We start from the raw sequence: 19,159 nt of genomic DNA, 5'->3' as shown, positions 1-19,159 counted from the left end.
AAATAAAAAAAAATAGCCGAACGTGGTGGCTAGTGCCTGTGGCTGCAGCTACTTGGGAGGCCAAGGTAGGAATACCGCTTTCGCCCAGGAGGCAGAGGTTGCAGTGAGCCAAGAGACTGTACCACTGCACTCCAGCTTGGGCATGAAAACCTGCATGAAACGCTGTCTCAAAAAAATATAAAAATTTTAAAAATTAGGCAGTCATGGTGGTGTGTGTGTGTGTAGTCCCAGCTACTCAGGAGGCTGAGGAGAGAGCATGGCTTGAGCCCAGGAGGTCGAAGCTGCAGTGACCCACGATCACTTCACTGTACTCCAGTCTGGGCAACAGAGTGAGATCCTGTCTCAAGAAGCGAAAAGAAAAGGGAAGGGGGACGGAAGTGGAGGGAAGGGGAGGCAGTAGGGGAGGGGTAGGGGAGGGGGAGAGAGGAGGAATGGGAGGGAGGGGGGAGGGGAGGGGAGGGGGAAGGGGAGGGGAGGGGGGAGGGGAGGGGGGAGGGAAGGGAAGGGGAGGGGGGAAGGGGAGGGGGGAAGGGGAGGGGGAAGGGGAAGGGGATGGGGAAGGGAAGAGGAGGGGAGGGGAAGGGGAGGGAGGAGGAGAGAGGAGGGAAGGGAAGGGAGAAAGAAACGAAGCAAGAAACAAGGTAAAGGAAAGGGAAAGGGGGAGGGGAGGGGAAGGGGGAAGGAAGGAAGGAGAGAGAGAGAGAAAAGAAAGAGCTTGATCATGGCTGATGTCCACATTGATTGAGATCCACAGAGCACAATGGGCCATCCTGATAATATAGACAATTGTCATTTCTCTCTCATATCACCACGAAACTAGAGATATGCTTTCTGGAGGAGCAAAGGTGCTTCAGAAATGTGGAATCCTGACATTCACAATGCAGAATCTTTCTCAGAAGCGAGCTCAACAATGTGTTCATTTTTTTTGTTTTTGTTTTTGTTTTCCGAGTTATTGGTGATTGGCTTTGTAAACAAAAAAAAAAAAGAGAAAGAGAATGCAACTGTGAATAGAGAGATTGAATGTGTCTGATGCAAGGTTGTCGCAGTTCCTGTTTTCTGGTTAGGCCTGCATTTCCTTATGAATTACAGGGAATGGAGAACTTTTCTTGATAATAATGGTCATTCTATGCAGAGCAGGACTTGAGATGTTATGATAAATGTATAATTTCTCAAAAGTGGTCTACTTGAGAACACAGTTTCAAGGAGTTCCTCTCCACATTTGTTCCTGGGTAAAGCAGCTCTTCATAAGGTAATTCAGCTTTCAATTTATTTTAATCAGCACTTCAGCTCAGGCCAGCAATGTCACTATGCCTTCCAGCCAGGATGGTCCCAGGGTGCCTCAGACATTGAGACAGAGAGGGGTGTAAAATGACTGTCACTGAGGGGTAAAGTAGAATCTGATATGAGAAAAAAACAGAGATATGTAGAAATCACAAAAGAAGCATACTATATTTCCAGTGCAATGCCATTTTAGGTGAATATAGAAAATAATTGCAAAATTTCACATAGGCCTTCATTAATTTATGCTATAGTAATTTTCACATATGCCCAAGTTAATTCATACTAATTTATACTAACTACCACCAAGGCCATACAATTCTGCCCAAGGTAAAATTTACCTACTGTCAGAAGTGAATGTGGTGTTTTAAAACTGATTCTACAGTCAAGAGATCCCCATCAACCACACTTCTTAAAACCAGATGAGAAAGTTCTATCAGATTAACTCAGGAGCTTAAAATCCAACTACACAGAGAACTTTCAAAAACCCTGAATGATTAGTCCCACCTGTTGGAAGTGGTTCCCCTCGCCTGGGCAACTGCTAAGTCATTGTTTTATTTTGTGCAATGGAAACACAGTAATGCATTAGATATTCATAAGATTAAAATATTTTGAGGCAGGTCCAAGATGCACAGTAACGCTGAAGTGGTCATGAGCATAAAGGATATTTCACCTGCAACTCCTGTACAGGGATAGGAAAGTATTTGTGATAATGGTTGGTGAGAAATCTACAGGCAAGACTAATATTGTTGTGGGATGTTGCCTATGTCCACAGGCAATGCTGAATTTCAGTTACAAGTGAGTGAACCCAGAGATGTAGACTTTGTCCCATCTGAGTTGACAAAACCCCGGAATTTTACTCACAGACCTCTGGGTTCTCTCAACATACCAAGGCAAAGAACAAAACCTCCAATGATAGGGTAACAGAAGAGGGAACGAGTGGCCAGCCTTGTTCGTTTGAGATACCATTTAAATAACAAACTTAAAGCAGAAATAATTAAAATGAAATTGCATGTTAAACTGCTCTTCTATATGCTTACTATTGGTTTCCCTTGTTCCTCTTTTATTTTTCATTATTATTATTATTGGGACAGAGTCTTGCTCTGTCACCCAGACTGGAGTACTGTGGCACCATCTCGGCCCACTGCAACCTCCACCTCTCGGGTTCAAGCGATTCTCCCGCCTCAGCCTCCCGAGTAGCTGGGACTACAGGTGCATGCCACCACACCCGGCTAATTTTTGTATTTTTAGTAGAGACAGGGTTTCACCATATTGGCCAGGCTGGTCTCGAACTCCTGACCTCATGATCCACCTGCCTCATCCTCCTAATTTTCATTATATTTTTAATCAATAAACAATAATTGCGTATGTCTCTGGGGTGCAATGTGATGTTTCTCTGTATCTTTCCTGTTGGATTCATCCTCAGCATCAGTGCAAAACCCATCATGTTTGCAGACACTTGGTTTGAAGAGATCCAACGTTCAATGGAAACGTCTATCGGACAATGAGTGAATGGCTGTGCCTTCCATATAAAAGCACGATAATGATGTGTTCTGAGTGGAGGCATGCCTCCGTGATTTTACTCCTCTCTCAGCTCGGCTGGGACTCAGATTCTTTCAGATTTACACCTCTCTGGATTAAAAAAAAAAGCTGGGACCCAGATTCTCAGAGTTAAGTATAGTCTTTCTGCAAGAGGCTCTTTGTCCACATCAACAGTGAGATAATTTGCTGTCTCAGAACTGCTAGACCAGCTGAAGTTTCCTTGTTTGCTTTCTTGGTAGAGTACCCATGAAAAGGCAGATTGGAGATAAAATTGATTCAAGAGAGGCCATGGATAAGAGATGTTTTGTCTCCAGCTGCATCAGAATCACAAAATATTCCAGGGGAAGGTACACAGAAGACATTTCTGTAGGTTATTCTGTGCTAAAAAGGATTATGAATGACATTTGTCACTGTGGTTCATGCATATTCTTCCTGGTATGTCAACAGCAATGTGATACCCACGAACATGGTCAACATTGTAGAGACTGGGACGCGAAGAAGGGCACAGGAGAGCACAGTGCCTTTGGAAAGCTCCCAGGTCCAATATCAACTCTACATTCCTTCAGCCTGTCTCTCTCCGATGTATCCCTCTTGTCAAGAGAGGGAAATGCAGTTAGACAGAGTCCATTTAATGTTTGCTGAGTGAGTGAAAGAATGAATGCATGATGAGTTCTTGTCTGTGGCCACGTGCCTCTCTGCCAAAGTCTATTTCTTCAAACTTAATTTCTGTCTGAACATCTCTATTCATGCTCCCTGTGGCTTTGGTATTTCAGCAAAAATCCTCCCTGGGTTCTGACTCCAGGAGACATAAACCACTCAAGTGGTCTTTAGAAATCCTTCAATTAATTTTTAAAAATTATTTGTAGAGACAGGGTCTGGCTATGTTGCCCAGGCTGGTCTCAAACTCCTGAGGCTCAAGTGCTCCTTCTACCTTGGCCTCCAAAGGTGCTGGGGTTACAGTTGTGAGCCACTGCACCTGGCTCCAATTCTGTCTTCCAGATTTACCCTCACTGATGATCCAGTCACCTGCTCACTCTCCTCTTTGGGTCATGAGAGCTGGTGACTATGCAGCCAACAGGGTACCTTCTGCAGACTTCAACAGAGTCCTGCCCTTCCATTTACATTTAACCTCATTGTTTATGGGTGGCCCCCAGGAACTCTCAGAAACAACAGTTAGAGTGGGGGGGTCCTAAGGGGAGTGGGGTGAAGTTAGACCTGAGCTTCTGAGTTATCCTTCCTCTCTTCTCCTCCGTCCCCCCCTTCTCTCACATTCCTCTCACCTTCTCTATCTCTTGACCCCCGTCCCTTCTCTCAATTCCTCTTTTTTCTCAAGCTCTGAGAATGTTCTGGCATCTTCCACCATGCAGAGAGTATGGTAGGAGGTTAGGAATTAATGGCTCTGGAACCAATGTCTCCTTCAGGTGACATGTACTTTCAATCAGCATCTCCAAGTCTGTTCATGTTCCTATGACATCAGAGAGGGAAGCAAGATTATTTGGTGACCAGCCAGTCTCCCCCTCCTCTGGGAGATGTCCAGCCTCTGCGTCCTCTCTTCTGTCTGCACCCAGGGGACCAGGTATTTGGAAGCCACACACAGAGACTCAGCTTTAGGGGGCTGACTCCCCATCTCAAAAGACATCTGGTAGCTGAGGCTGGTTGACCCATCCAATCAGTGATCTTTCAGTTGGTAGGTTTTTTGGTGGGGAAAGGGACTAACCCTACGAAGAAAAAGCACCAGATCCCCATGCTTTTCAGTCTCTCGTTCCTGACTCAGACCAGGGAACCGATCTCTGGGGGACTTTGAGCTGGGAGGAGCTGACAACGGCTGCTATTGATTTGGGGCTGAGACTTCTCCCAGTTTCTGACGAGTTTGGAACTTGTTGACTTCGGGTAGGTCCAAAGGCAATGAATGTAAGGGCTGTTTAGGCTTCTGCAGGGGGTCTTGGAGAGGTGCCTGGGGCTTTTGGTCAGGGGTGATTCCCAGGAGATGCTTCTAGGGGAAAAGGGAGAAGCAAGAACCTATAGATGGTTGTACGGCTCTGGGGACTGAGAGGTGAACCAGACAAAATGAAGATAGCAGGAGTCACTGGGCCAGCAGGTGGAGGTCAACGTCCACAAAGCAAACAGCCTTTACCAGGCGTGCTGCCAATTAAAGGGACAGCTTTGTGGGGCTCCAGAAGCATGTTTGTCTGCCACACTCCTGTCTTCTCCACTGAGATTTCTGTGGGGAAGCATGTTGTTGTGGAAAAATACCCATAACCTTAATTTCATCATTTAACCTTTTCATTTGTGTACATATGTATTTATTTGTTTTAGAGATGGGGGTCTCCCTCTGTCACCCAGGCTGCAGTGCAGTGACAGAAACACCTCTCACTGCAGCCTTGACCTCCTGGGCTCAAGTGATCCTCCCACCTCAGCCTCCAGAGGAGACGGGACTACAGGCACATGCCACCATGCCCAGCTGATTTTTTAAAATTTTTTGGTAGAGACTGGATCTGTGTTGCCCACTCTGGTCTTCAACTCCTAGGCTCAAGCAATCCTCCCACCTTGGCCTCGCAAAGAGTTGAGGTTAAAAGGTGTGAGCCACTGCACCCAGCCTGTTTTCACTTTTTTTTTGAAATGGAGTCTCATTCTGTCGTCCAGGCTGGAGTGCAGTGGCGCAATCTCGGCTCACTGCAACCTTCGCCTCCCGGGTTCAAGCGATTCTTCTGCCTCAGCCTCCTGAGTAGCTAGCAATACAGGCATGCGCCACCAGAGCCAACTAATTTTTGTATTTTTAGTAGAGACGGGGTTTCACCATGTTGGCCAGACTGGTCTCGAACTCCTGACCTCGTGATCCGCCCGCCTCGGCCTCCCAAAGTGCTGGGATTACAGGCGCGAGCCGCTGCGCCCGGCCCATTTTTACCATTTTTAAGTGAACAATTCAGGCGCATTTACTACATCCACAGTGTTATGCCACCATCACCGCTATCTAGTTCCAGAACCCTGCCATCACCGCCAAAGGAAACTTCGTACCTATCGAGTAATCACTGTTCATTTTCCCTGCCCCCAGCCCTAAGCAACCATGAGTTCAATTTCTGTCTTGATGGCTTTAACTATTCTGGACATTTTATATAAATGGACTCCTACAATATGTGACCTTTTGTGTCTCTCTTTCTGCACTTAGCATAACGTCTTCAAGGTTCATTCATGTTGTAGCATGTGACTGTTTCATTCCTTTTCGTGGCTGAATAATATTCCATTGTATGGATGGAACCCATGGGGTTTATCCATTTAGTATTAGATGGACATCGGACTGTTTTCACCTTTTGGCATTTTGGATATTGCTACATACATTTGTGTACAAATTTCTGTTTACACATTTGTTTTCAGTATCTTTAGGTATTAGGTAGAAGTAGGATTGCTACATCACTTGGTAATTCTGTGTTTAATTTTCTGAAGAGCCATAAAACTGCCTTCCATAGTGGCTACACCACTTTAACTTCCCACCAGCAAAGAAGGAGAATTCTAATGTCTCCACATCCTTGCCAATAATGATTCCTTTCTTCTTTGTAAAAATACTTATCAGAATTCTAGTGATGCTTTGAGGATTTAAACATTGCTCAGGCCTGGCACAGTGGCTCACGCCTGTAGTCCCAACAACTTTGGGAGGCCGCATGGGTGGATCACCTGAGGTCAGGAGTTCAAGACCACCCTGGCCAACATGTGAAACCCCGTCTCTACTAAAAACACAAAAAATTACCCGAGTGTGGTGTCACATGCCTGTAATCCCAGCTACTTGGGAGGCTGAGGTGGGAGAATCACTTGAACCTCGGAGGCGGAGGTTGCAATGAGCCAAGATCGCACCATTGCACCCAGCCTGGGCGACAAGAGTGAAACTCCATCTCAAAAGCAAACAAACAAAAACATCGTTCAGAACTCTGGTTCTGTGCATTCAGGGGTATGGGAAACAAAGGCTCAGGTTGTCTTATTTGTAGTCCCATTATAAGAATTGAAAATACAGAACTGTGGACAGGTAGTCAAACATATTTTTCTATCTTGGTAATCTGAAATCTAAACCACTTGAAGGGCACAAACAGAATCTGCTGTCCTGGGTTTGCACAGTTAACTCTGCAGAAAAGCTATTTTGAACAGAAGAAAGAGTCCATAGTCACAGACCCCACAGTTAGCAATTTGCTTATTATCAGCCTTTTATTTATGTATTCATTTATTTCATTTATTTATTTTTTTGAGATGGAGTTGCCCTCTTGTTGCCCAGGCTGGAGTGCAATGGTACGATCTCTGCTCACCGCAACCTCTGCCTCCCTGGTTCAAGCGATTCTCCTGTCTCAGCCTCCTGAGTAGCTGGGATTACAGGCATGCACCACCACGCCCGGCTAATTTTGTATTTAGTAGAGATGGGGTTTCTCCATGTTGGTCAGGCTGGTCTCGAACTCCCGACCTCAGGTGATCCACCTGCCTTGGCCTCCCAAAGTGCTGGGATGACAGGTGTGAGCCACCGTGCCCAGCCTTATCAGCCTTTTATAATCAACTCAATGGGTGGTGCATCCATCACAAATGAAGTAAAGTGGGAGAGGCCAACAGCCAGGATATGTCTGTGCCATCATTATCCATCTGCATTATGTGACCTCCCACGGCGGGCACCAGGGGGGAAAAGAACACACACATGGACCCCCAAACACTGTAGTCTCCTTCTCCCTCTGCTGCCCCCTGGACCAGCAAGAGGAAAATACACCTTGTTGTCCACCAGAGATGAAAAAGGATCCCCAGCCAGGTGCGGTGGCTCACGTCTGTCACCCCAGCACTTTGGGAGGCTGAGGCAGGTGGATCGCTTGAAGTCAGGAGTTCAAGACCAACCTGGCCCACATGGTGAAACCCCATCTCTACTAAAAATACAAAAATTAGCCGGGCATGGTGGCGAGCGCCTGTAATCCCAGCTACTCAGGAGGCTGAGGCAGGAGAATGGCATGAACCCGGGAGGCAGAGGTGGCAGTGAGCCAAGATCGTACCACTGCACTCCAGCCTGGGCGAGAGAGTTAGACTCCACCTCAAAACAAAGAGAGAGAGAGAAAGAAGATGAGGGAGGGGGTATGGCAGGAGTTTCCTTGAGGAGACCAGCACCATTCGTTTGTTCTCACATTGCTATAAAGAAATAACTAAGACTGGATAATTTATAAAGAAAAAAGACTCCATCTCAAAGAAAAAAAAAAATGAGAAAAACCCCAAAGCTTCAGGAGATCCAGGGTATGAAACCACAAATCCACCGGGCAAGGAAGATGATGCCTCAGTATCCCAATTCTTCAGATGTTCTTCTTCTTCTTCTTCTTCCTTTCTTCTTTTCTTTTTTTTTTTTTTTTTTTTTTTTGTTTGAGACGTAGTCTTGCTCTGTCGCCCAGGCTGGAGTGCAGTGGCATGATCTCGGCTCACTGCAACCTCCACCTCCAGGGTTCAAGCGAATCTCCTGCCTCAGCCTCCCGAGTACCTGGGATTACAGGCGTGCACCACCATGGCCAGCCAATTTTTGTATTTTTAGTAGAGACGGGGTTTCACCATGTTGGCCAGGATGGTCTCAATCTCCTGACTGATCTGCCTGCCTCGGCCTCCAAAAGTGCTGGGATTACAGGCGTGAGCCCTGCACCCGCTCAGATCTTCTTCTTATCAGTCACCAGCTCAGCTTTCCCTGGAACCACTTCAAAAATCAGCTGTTCATGAGCCCCGGTGCCAAATGCCCGGCTTCTAAGAGATACATGAAAACCCTGATTCCTCTTTTCATGGGGAAGACGTCTCTGTCCACCCAGTGGACAGCACAAACAGCTCCTAGCACCAGAATGGCAGGGCAAGGGTAAGAGCGTGCCCACTGGGGAGGCGGGAATGTATACACGTGCTTCCAGACAGGATGTACAAGACAAAGAATTTGAATGACTTTTTGAAACAATGTCATACGGTCACCTGTGCCAAGCCAATTCCCACTCAGGAGACAGCGCTTACTCAGTGTGCTGGAACAAGCATCCCTGTGTGAGGAAGTGACTGCTGCCATTAAGGGCAGCTCACTTGGCAGAGAGGAGAGGCTGGAATGAAGACTAAAGGCATTTTCAGGGTGTGGACTCCCAACAGTGACTTCTACAGAGGAACCCTGAACCCAATCTGGGGTCTGGAGTGGGGGCCAAAGGGACAGAGGGGAGGCAAGAAGGGGCTCCCTGGGAGACTTGATGGATGACAGAGAACCACAGACACAGAAAAGGCAAAGCCCTGAAGCCACCATTTGAAAATCAAGGTCAGGGAGACCCAACACAGGAGAGGATTTGGTAAAGGTCACCCAGGACAGGAGGCAGGCAGGGCTCCCTGATCAGAGCTCTCTACACCTGCATTTCTCTTTGTCCTGGTCACCAGGAGAGAGAAAAAGAGGGCCTCTGCCTGACTCAAATGAGAGATGTCTCCGTGGGTAAGGATTTAATTTTCCCCTGATGACCTAAGGAGAAAAATTCTCACTTGCATCCTCATAAATCTATCCTTCTCTTTGCATTCACCTTTGCATCTATCTACATATCTATCCAGCCACCCATATCCACCCATCCATCTATCCACTCATCCACCCATCCATGAACCTGTTTATTCATGCATCCATCCATCCAATCATCTACTTATCTACCTATCCATCTATCCATCCATCCATCCACCCATCCACCCATCTACTCATCCACCTTACCATCCATACAACCATCCATCCATCCATCCATCCATCCATCCATCCATCTATCCACCCACTCATTCATCTACTCATCCACCATACCACTCATCCATCCCTCCAATGATACATCCCCCATTCATTGACACATGTATTCAGTGATCCATCAGTCCCTCTATCCATCTACCCATCAATCTATCTATCCACCTTTCCACCTACACATCTACCCAAACACCTGTCCATCCATGTATGTGTCTATTCATCCATCAAACACTTATCCATCTTTCCATCCATCCACCTGTCTACCCATCCACTCAGCCATTCACTCATCCATCCATCCATCCAAATATCCATCCAAACACCCATCCATCCCTCCATTTTACCCACCAATTCACCATCCATTCACGCATCTATCCATTCGTCCACCTTTCCATCCATTTATCTATCCATCTATTCACTCATCCCTCCCTCCTTCTCACTTTCCCTCAGGTCCTGCATATGGACACCTAGACATGTCTAGACATCCATGTAGCCATGAGCCCACCTGTAACATCACTCATGCACAGCCTTGCCTGCTGTTTTGTAGCCAGATGATCACGACTATGGGTGGCAGAATATCAACAGCAGGGTGGGAAACCTGGGGCCACTGGAATTGGGCACATCTGTGAAAATGTCCCTGGATCTTTCCTTTGTGTCTCATTTCTTAGAGGACTCAGGGATTATAGCACTTGTGTTATTTATCAAGTTTCTCTACTGCTGGCCTCTGCTCAAGGGAGTTAGAAGAAATGGCAGGAGTGAGTCTATGGAAAGCCCTTAACTCAGAGCCCCACACAGATGAAGATGCTGGTCTTGAGACCTCAAATAATAATTATTATGTGAAAATAGATCAAAGCAATATCTCTGCCCTGCAAAATATTGAGAGGGGAAAATCACGTATTACATTTTCTAAAGATACAAACACTATTTTCCATTGGGCAAAACAGTCTAGAAAGCAAGGCGAAGTCTGAAGTCGACTTGAAAGAGCCAGATAAGTTGTAAGATTTATTTGCCTAAACCAGGGCCCCGGAAAACCTTGTTTATCTGTTTACACTGCTCCCCGCTATACCGGACTAGAATAATTCCCATGTACTACTTGCTGGGGGTCCAGGAAGGGAAACTGAAACTGATTCACCCCTAGGATATCAGGGCCATAATCTAGTTACAAGCATAGACTTTGAGGACAAATGTCTTGATATTTGAATTTCACTTCTGCTGTTTATTAGCAGTGCGTTAGCTGAACACGTCACCAATCTGATCTTCAAGTTTCTGACTTGTAGAATGACAGCGATCATTCTTACTATAAGGTAGAGAGGGCTCCATCAAGCAGCATGGATGTTGTTATAAATTTCATTCCTGCCCCTAAAGAGGGAATTCTTGACAAGACATCCCCAGCCCGACTTGTGGATTGAGCCTGCTGATGTTCAGTCAGTGGTGGGAAATGAGACCTGCTAATGGGACCCTGTACCGCACCGCGGTGCTGAACTGTTGGGAAGATAAAGCGAGAAGTCAGATAAGGTCTGGTAAGCCAGCTGCCTCACCGTGAAAAACATCTACAAGGAGCTCTCACATACCTGCAACTAAATTCTGAACCTATGCATGAGTTGAAAAGAAAAAGAGGCTGGGCGCGGTGGCTCACACCTGTAATCCCAGCACTTTGGGAGGCTGACGTGGGTGGATCACGAGGTCAGGAGTTCAAGACCAGCCTTGGCCCAGATGCTGAAACCCCATCTCTACTAAAAATACAAAAATTAGCCGGGCATGGTGGTGGGCACCTGTAATCCCAGCTACTCAGGAGGCTGATACAGGGAACTGCTTGAACCCGGGAGACGGAGGTTGCAGTGAGCCAAGATTGTGCCACTGCACTCCAGCCTGGGCGACAGAGTGAGAATCCATCTCAAAGCAAACAAACAAAAAACATGCTAGTGGAGATAACTGCATGCTCCCTGCACCCATAAAAATAAGCTATACAAGCTCATGTTTGCCCATATCTGCGCAGAAACAACATACCTTGTTGGATCATTTAAAATGTTGCTAAGATTTCCGCATGATTTCTTCAGCCATGTAGCATTTTTTTTTCTTGGTTAGCATGTTTTCATTGGTTTTCTTTTTTAGCATTTTGAATTTATCAGCCTACTGCCTTCCGACTTCCAAAGTTTCCAATGAGAAGTCTGATGATAATCTTCTTTAGGATCCCTGGGATGGGATCAGTTACTTCTGTCTTGTGGCTTTCACTGTGCTTCAGGGTGGACTTCTGACTTCATCCTACCTGAAGTTTGCTGCCTTTCTTGGGTGTTTATTTCAAATAGTTGCACTGACAGGTCTAAGAATTTCCCCTGTACCGGTGAGTGAAATGGATGAGCATGCCCACAAGAGCTCTCAGATTTTCCAACCACCCATGTGTGGGTTGTGCTCAATTTCCTCCTCCTACAACCATTTTCCTTCTTAATGAAAATGCCTGGGTCACTTCACAATGTAATCACATGACCGAATCTGGTCACACATCCTATGCTTGGCACCTGTCACATCTACTTTGCCCCCAGCCTTTGGGGTCCCTACTCCTGAGGTCCTGAACATTCATAGAGAACAGATCTCATTAAGCGCAGGAGAGGGGCAGAAAGAATTTGCAAGATTAAGTGGGCCAAGTCTTGTAACACCAGTTGTAGGTAGAAGCAATAGCGGGCTCCAAAGATATCCATGTCCTGATTCCCAGAACCTGTGCAAGGGAAATGAAGGTTGCAGATGGAATGAAAGTTGCTGATCAGCTGAGCTTGAGATGAGAAGACATTACTGGATTACCCAGATAGGACCGATGTTATCACATGGGTCTTTATCATTGAAAGAGGGAAGCAAGAGGGTCAGAGTTAGAGAGAGATTGGAAGATGCTACACTGCTGGCTTTGAAGATGGAGGGAGCAGCTACATAATAAGGCGTGTAGGCAGCCTCTAGAAGCTGGAAATGTCAAGCAAACCGTTTCTCTCCTAGAGCCTCCAGAAGGAAGCCAGCCCTGCTGACACCTTGATGGGAGCCCCAGGAAACTAATTTCAGACTTCTTACCTCCAGAACTGTAAGCAAAGAAATGTGCATTGTTTTAAGCTGCAAAGTCTGTGATGCTTTGTCCTAGAAGCAAGAGGAAACTGATCTAACCTCCTTCGGCAGTTGAAGGAAATCAAGTCAACAGCAACTGAAGTCATTAGAGTGAGGTCTCAGATTCCCATGGGGCATTTTTTTCCTTGCTCTTGGTTTTGCTCAAGACCTAGGATCTGATTTTGGCTGGTGCAAAAGCCACCAAAGTTACTGAGATTTGGGGGAATGGGATTCAGGGCCGAGTGGGGACATAAGAAGCCCAGAGCAGAAGCTGAAGAGCCAACAGACGTCGATTTAAAACACAGCACATTCTTAGCATCGGGCGATGTGTCTGCAACTAACTGATCGGATGGTGTGTGTTTTCTGTGTCTCTTTCAATATGTTAAAGGCAAAATCACAATAGTGAGTAAGGGTGACCGCACAGCAAAACTGTTCTTCTAGACTCATCTTGCACCATAGTGGCAGCTGAAGGAACTGTGCACCATGATGCACCCCTGTGGTCAGGAAAGGCTTCTAGGATGCCTGGGAGCTGAACGAGGTGGTAAATGATGGTGTTGGAGCTGAACAGAAGTACAGGGTAGGCATTCCAGGTGACAAGAAGGAAATAAGGAAGCCAAGCAGTGTGGTGGTGAGAAGAAGCACAGGTTCACTCATGTGTGTGGACCGCTGCTTCTTCACACCCAGGAACCCAGCCAGTCCTGGAGATGCACAGATGAGCAAACCATGGCCAGACACTCACTCCCATGTTGCTTAGCGTCTAACGAGGAAAGCAGATATTTAAACAAAATTGCCCACAGGATATAAAAGTTGTGCTGTGGTCAGAGCCGCAGGAAGGAGGTGAGGCTTCTAGATGCTTATAATATGGTCAGCTTGAGTCAGGCAGGGACACAGATATATGAATTTTTTATTTTTTTTTTTAAATTTTTTTGAGACAGAGTTTCGCTCTGTCGCCTAGGCTGGAGTGCAGTGGCGCGATCTCCGTTCACTGCAACCTCCACCTCCCAGGTTCAAGCGATTCTCCTGCCTCAGCCTGAGTAGCTGGGACCACAGGCACATGCCAACACATTCAGCTATTTTTTTTGTATTTTTAGTAGAGATGGGGTTTCACCATGCTAGCCAGGATGGTCTCGATCTCCTGACCTCATGATCCACCCGCCTCGGCGTCCCAAAGTGCTGGGATTACAGAAGTGAGCCACCGCACCCGGCCACAGATGTGAACTTTTAAGGGGAAGTGACCATGGAGCTGACAGTGGAGCTGACAATTGAAGTATGAAGACAGCACAAGGTACAGGCAGAAAGTTTTGTGTAGCAAGTGTGGTACGTGCAAAGGGCCTGTGGTCAATGGAACTGAGGATCCTGTGGGGCTCAGTGAGGAGGGAAAGAGGAGCTCAGGTATGGCGTGGCATGCAGGGGAACACAGTGAGGCCACAGTCAGTCCTCAACCTTGAAAATGGCCCTTTGACTGTCCTCAGGGTCTGGCCTTGCTTGCCATGTTCATTGTGTCTAGCACCCTCTGCTTGCTCCCAGACAGCTTTCTCCTGCCTCCCAGCTCTGCATCTCTCAGATCCTGGCTCTGATCCCACGCTGCTGTTGCTTCCACTCATGTACCCATTGCTAACGGCATCATTTCTTGGAGTAATTCATTGCAAATTTCATTTCCCACCATAAACGGAGTCTGTGCTCATTACAGTCAACAGGGTGGCCCAAAAGAGTTCAGTTAAGGGAAAAAAACAATCAAATTTTCCCTTGAAAAGAAGCCAGTGATATGGCTTGGGTCCACCTTCCTGAGGTTTGAAAACTTCTCTGTTAGTGTTAGTTGCTTTTAGGCCTGGTCCTGCTGCATATACAATGTGTATCTTTCTCTTTTTTTTTTTTTTTTTTCTTTTTTGAGATGGAGTCTCGCTCTGTCAGCCAGGCTGGAGTGCAGTGGCGTGATCTCGGCTCACTGCAACTTCCGCCTCCCAAGTTTAAGCGATTCTCGTGCCTCAGCCTCCCAAGTAGCTGGGATTACAAGTGTGTGCCACCACGCCCAGCTAGTTGTTGTTTTAAGACTGAGTCTCACTCCAGCACGGGCTGGAGTGCAGTGGTGTGATCTTGGCTCACTGCAACCTCCACCTTCTGGGTTCAAGCAATTCTCCTGTCTCAGCTTCCCAAGTAACTGGGATTACAGGCACCCGCCACCACACCCAGCTAATTTTTGTATTTTTGGTAGAGACGGGGTTTCACCATGTTGGCCAGGCTGGTCTCAAACTCCTGACCTCAGATGATCCACCCACCTCGGCCTCCCAAAGTGCTGGGATTACAGGCAGGAGCCACTGTGCCCGGCCTATCTTTCTCTTTATATGTAGACGGTGCCCTCTCCTGGTGGGAGGCTCTCAGTGCCTGGCTCCAAATCCATGACCCTAGAGGTGGAGGGGTCCCCAGCTGCCCCACTTACTTCTCCCAAGCTGGTGCCCTTGGGAATCACCAACTTCCTGTGACCACCTGTTCTAGCTACTTGGTTCACTTTGACCCAGCCCCTCAGGGGTGACACCCTCCCTCATCAGGCTCCCCGATCCCATCAGGTGTTCAAACCCTATGTGGCAGGTACAGTCCTGGTCCCCAGAGATGCCCACATCCTAATTCTTAGAACTTGTGAACTTTTAGGACAAAGAGGAATTTGCAGATAGGATTCAGGTAAGGTTCTTAAGATGGGGACATTTTTTGAATGATCTATACAATCACAGTGGGGTCCCAGGGCTTTTATAAGAGAGAGGAAGGGAGACATTTAACCGCAGAAAAAAGGGATGTGAGGATGGAAGCAGAGGTCGGAGTCATGTGCTTTGAAGATGGGGTACCGGCTAATGAGCCAAGGATGGCAGGTGGCTTGTAAAAACTAGAAAAAGCAAGAAATGAATTCTCTCCTAGAGATTCTGGAGAGACTGCAAGCCTCCCAACACCTTGATTTTCAAATAGTGAAATCCATTTCAGACTCCTGACCTACAGAAATGTAAGAAAATAAACATGTGTTGTTTTCAGTGTTGGCAGCTGACAAGTAACGCACACACTTCCTCAATTCATCCTTCTTCCTCTGCCCACTCAGCAATAAAGCTCCCTCTCTTCAAAATGGCATTTGTCTGCAGTGTATGAGGAGTGTGAATACAGGTGTCATGATGTATATTTTTGTGTTTTTCTTGTTGTTTTTTTAGAGATGGGGTCTCACTATGTTGCCCAGGCTGGACTTGAATTCCTGGTCTCAAGCAATCCTCCTGCATTAACCTCCCAAAGTGCTAGGATTACAGGGATGAGCAACTGTGCTCAACCTGTATCTTTTTCGTTTTGGTTTTTTTGTTTGTTTTTGAGACAGAGTCTCATTCTATCGCCCAGGCTGGAGTGCAATGGCACGACCTCAGCTCACTGCAACCTATGCCTCCTGGTTCAAGCAATTTTCCTGCTTCAGCCTCCCAAGTAGCTAGGATTACAGGTGCCCACCAGCCTGCCCAGCCAATTTTTGTATTTTTAGTAGAGACGGAGTTTCACCATGTTGCCCAGGCTGATCTCAAACTCCTGGTCTCAGGTGATCCTCCTCTCTCAGCCTCTTGAGTAACTGGGGTTGCTGACATAAGCCACTGCACCTGGCCTTTGAATCCTTTCAAGAATTAAGTCAATGGTCTGTTTCCTCAATTCTACTCACTTATTTCCACACAGCCCTTCTCCTCCTCTTTCCCTTTTTCCACCTCCCACATGCTTCATGCCTCACACACCCTTCCTATGAGTCTCAGCATCCATGCATCCTTGCACCAAAGCGTGAGAGGCACGGGGTCAGTCTTGGATGGAGAAGGAAGCTCCCTTCTACGCTTTCCTGAGCTCCTGGAGCTGATGTTACTGGTGCCCCATCCTCCCTTGGAATCATCTTCGCCTTCTGCCATCCCTCCCATGAAGGTCGGCCCCACCTCAAGCTATCCCCTCATATCCCTGACCTTCGTTACCATTTCTGTGCCCCCCTCCAGCCCTGTGCTCACTGCTTCTCATGCTCTATACCTGCAGTCTTTGACCGCTGCCCTTGAATTGCTGGGTTTGCTCTTTCCTGTGATGCAAAAAAGCTGAAGCGCAGGGATTTTCCTTCCTCCCCTTTGCTGTGGCGTGAACCCCCACTCCCTTGCCACGCAGGCCTGGAGGGTCTGCCCAAGTAAACCACTAGCATGATTGCATGCCAGAGTTGCATATTGTTGTGAGTCATAAAAAGATATGTGCGGCCAGGCACAGTGGCTCACGTCTGTAATCCCACCACTTTGCGAGGCTGAGGCGGGCGGATCACAAGGTCAGGAGTTCGAGACCAGCCTGAGCAACATGGCAACACCCTGTCTCTGCTAAAAATACAAAAATTAGCCAGGTGTGGTGGTGGACGCCTGTAATCCCAACTACTCAGGAGGCTGAGGCAAGAGAATCGCTTGAACCCAGGAGGTGGAGGTTTCAGTGAGCTGAAATCGTGCCATTGCACTCCAGCCTGGGTGACAGAGTGAGAGTCTGTCTCAAAAAAAGAAAAAAAAGATGTGCATGTCCTCACCCTCAAAATGTAGAAACAGGATCTTATTTAGAAATAGGTTCCTTGCAGACATACTTAAGTGAAGGATCTTGAGATGAGATCATCCCAGATTTAAGGTGGGCCCTAATCCAATTACTAGTGTCCTTACAAGGAGATAGAGATTTGGAGACACAGAGGAGGCGGCCACGTGGAGATGGAGGCAGGGACTGGAGTGATGTGGCCACAAGCCCAGGAACACCTGGAAACCCCAGGAGCTGGGAGAGGCAGGAAGGGTCCTCCCCTGGAGCCTCCAGGGTAGCGCAGCCCTGCTCACGCCTAGATCTCAGACTTCTGGTCTTTGGAATGGTGACAACGTCAATTTTCTTTGTCTGAAGTCACCCAGTGAGTGGTGACTAGCTGTGGTAACGTGATCAATTCTCACGTCAGAAGGCATCAGAGTGACCCCGTCTGGGTCAAGGTATCCTGAGGTCTGTGTGGCATTTCTTCTAATCGTACCTGTGAATGACCAGTGTCTGAAAAGCTTCCCTAGTTTGCCCTCCCTAAGATGACAATTTCTTCCCTTGCAAAATCCTCCAGAGCATCTCTTCAGTGTGGTATCCATGGTGGCATCTCCTTTTTCCAGAATTAAGATGTTTGAGCCCAAAAATGTGATCATTACTATTAGTTGTTTTTTTGTTTGTTTTTCTGAAACAGTCTCACTCTGTTGCCAGGCTGGAGTACAGTGGCGCGAGCTCGGCTCACTGCAACCTCCACCTCCTAGGTTCAAGCGCTTCTTCTGCTTCAACCTCCTGAGTAGCTGGGACTACAGGCGCCCGCCACCACACCCGACTAATTTTTTCTGTTTTTTTTTTTTTAGTAGAGACGGGATTTTGCCATGTTGGCCAGGATGGTCTCAATCTCCTGACCCCGTGATCCACCCGCCTCGGCCTCCCAAAGTGCTAGGATTACAGGCATGAGCTACTGCACCCGGCCAGCGTTAGGCGTTTTTAATAAATAAAACTGGAGAAGCATCATTTTAGCTACAGGATACTAAGAAAAACTTCATTCTTGAGCTGAAGAAAAAAAAAAAAAATACCTGGCTGGGCATGGCGGCTCAGGCCTGTAATCCCAGCACTTTTGGAGGCTGAGGCAGGCGGATCACCTGAGGTCAGTGGTTCAAGACCAGCCTGGCCAACGCGGTGAAGCCCCGTCTCTATAAAAATGTAAAAATTAGTCAGGCATGATGGCAGGTGCCTGTAATCTCACTATTCAGGAGGCTGAGGCAGGAGAATCACCTGAAGCCGGGAGGCAGAGGTTACAGTGAGCCGAGATCGTGCCACTGCACTCCAGTCTGAGGGACAGAGCGAGTCTCTATCTCAAAAACAAAACAAAACAAAACAAAACTCTGACACTAGAACAATTGTGTTGTCAAGTAAATTAGAGGATGCTGGGACAGTGACATTCTTTCCTCTCTCCTGGACCCTGGCAGTAAAGCACTAGAGGGGTTCACATGCACCTGAATCATGGGAAAGGTGACCCAGGGGCCGCTTTTTCACCCAAGGACATTTCCAGCCTCACAATGGCACTGTGGTTAGAACTTCATCAACAAGAGACACGCGTAACACCAAGGAACGTGGCACAATTCAGCAGTCCCGAATACAGAGGCATGAATGGTGCCTTCTAAGAGCATTCAGAGCAGCTAACCAGCAAGAGATGACGGCTGGCATTTCTCAATAAACAATTGCAGTACGTTACCCTTCGTACATCAAGCAATATTTTTCAACATCTCCTGGCGAGAAACTCAGATAAGGCCTGATGAGAACACACATGGCAGCAGAGAATACATTCTTCCATTTGCTTCTTTTAGGCAGGGATGTTTTTTCCTCTTGGAACGGACCCCAGAGTTCTAGCAGAGGCCTTGTTAAGTGGGGTGGGATGGAGAATTGTTGAGAAACACTAATGACCAAGGTATGCATTTTCACATTTATATTTGTTCTCTCCGGAGCTACCAGACACCCAGTGCAACA

General features: G+C 47.2%; 1 long non-coding RNA gene across 1 annotated transcript in view; it reads right to left on the bottom strand.

Moving 5' to 3' along the window:
- Positions 1–593: 593 nt before the first annotated feature.
- LOC129395248 (uncharacterized) overlaps positions 594–19,159 on the bottom strand; it is a 43,699-nt gene continuing 25,133 nt past the window's right edge. Inside the window, exon 6 of the long non-coding RNA XR_008622739.2 lies at positions 594–1,397. This is a non-coding gene — a long non-coding RNA (uncharacterized LOC129395248). The remainder of the gene's footprint in view (positions 1,398–19,159) is intronic.

This window comes from Pan paniscus, chromosome X, assembly GCF_029289425.2.
Source record: "Pan paniscus chromosome X, NHGRI_mPanPan1-v2.0_pri, whole genome shotgun sequence".
Classification (NCBI taxonomy): Eukaryota; Metazoa; Chordata; class Mammalia; order Primates; family Hominidae; genus Pan; species Pan paniscus.
Note: the sequence above shows the minus strand (reverse complement) of the source record. Positions and strands in the feature narration are given on the sequence as shown.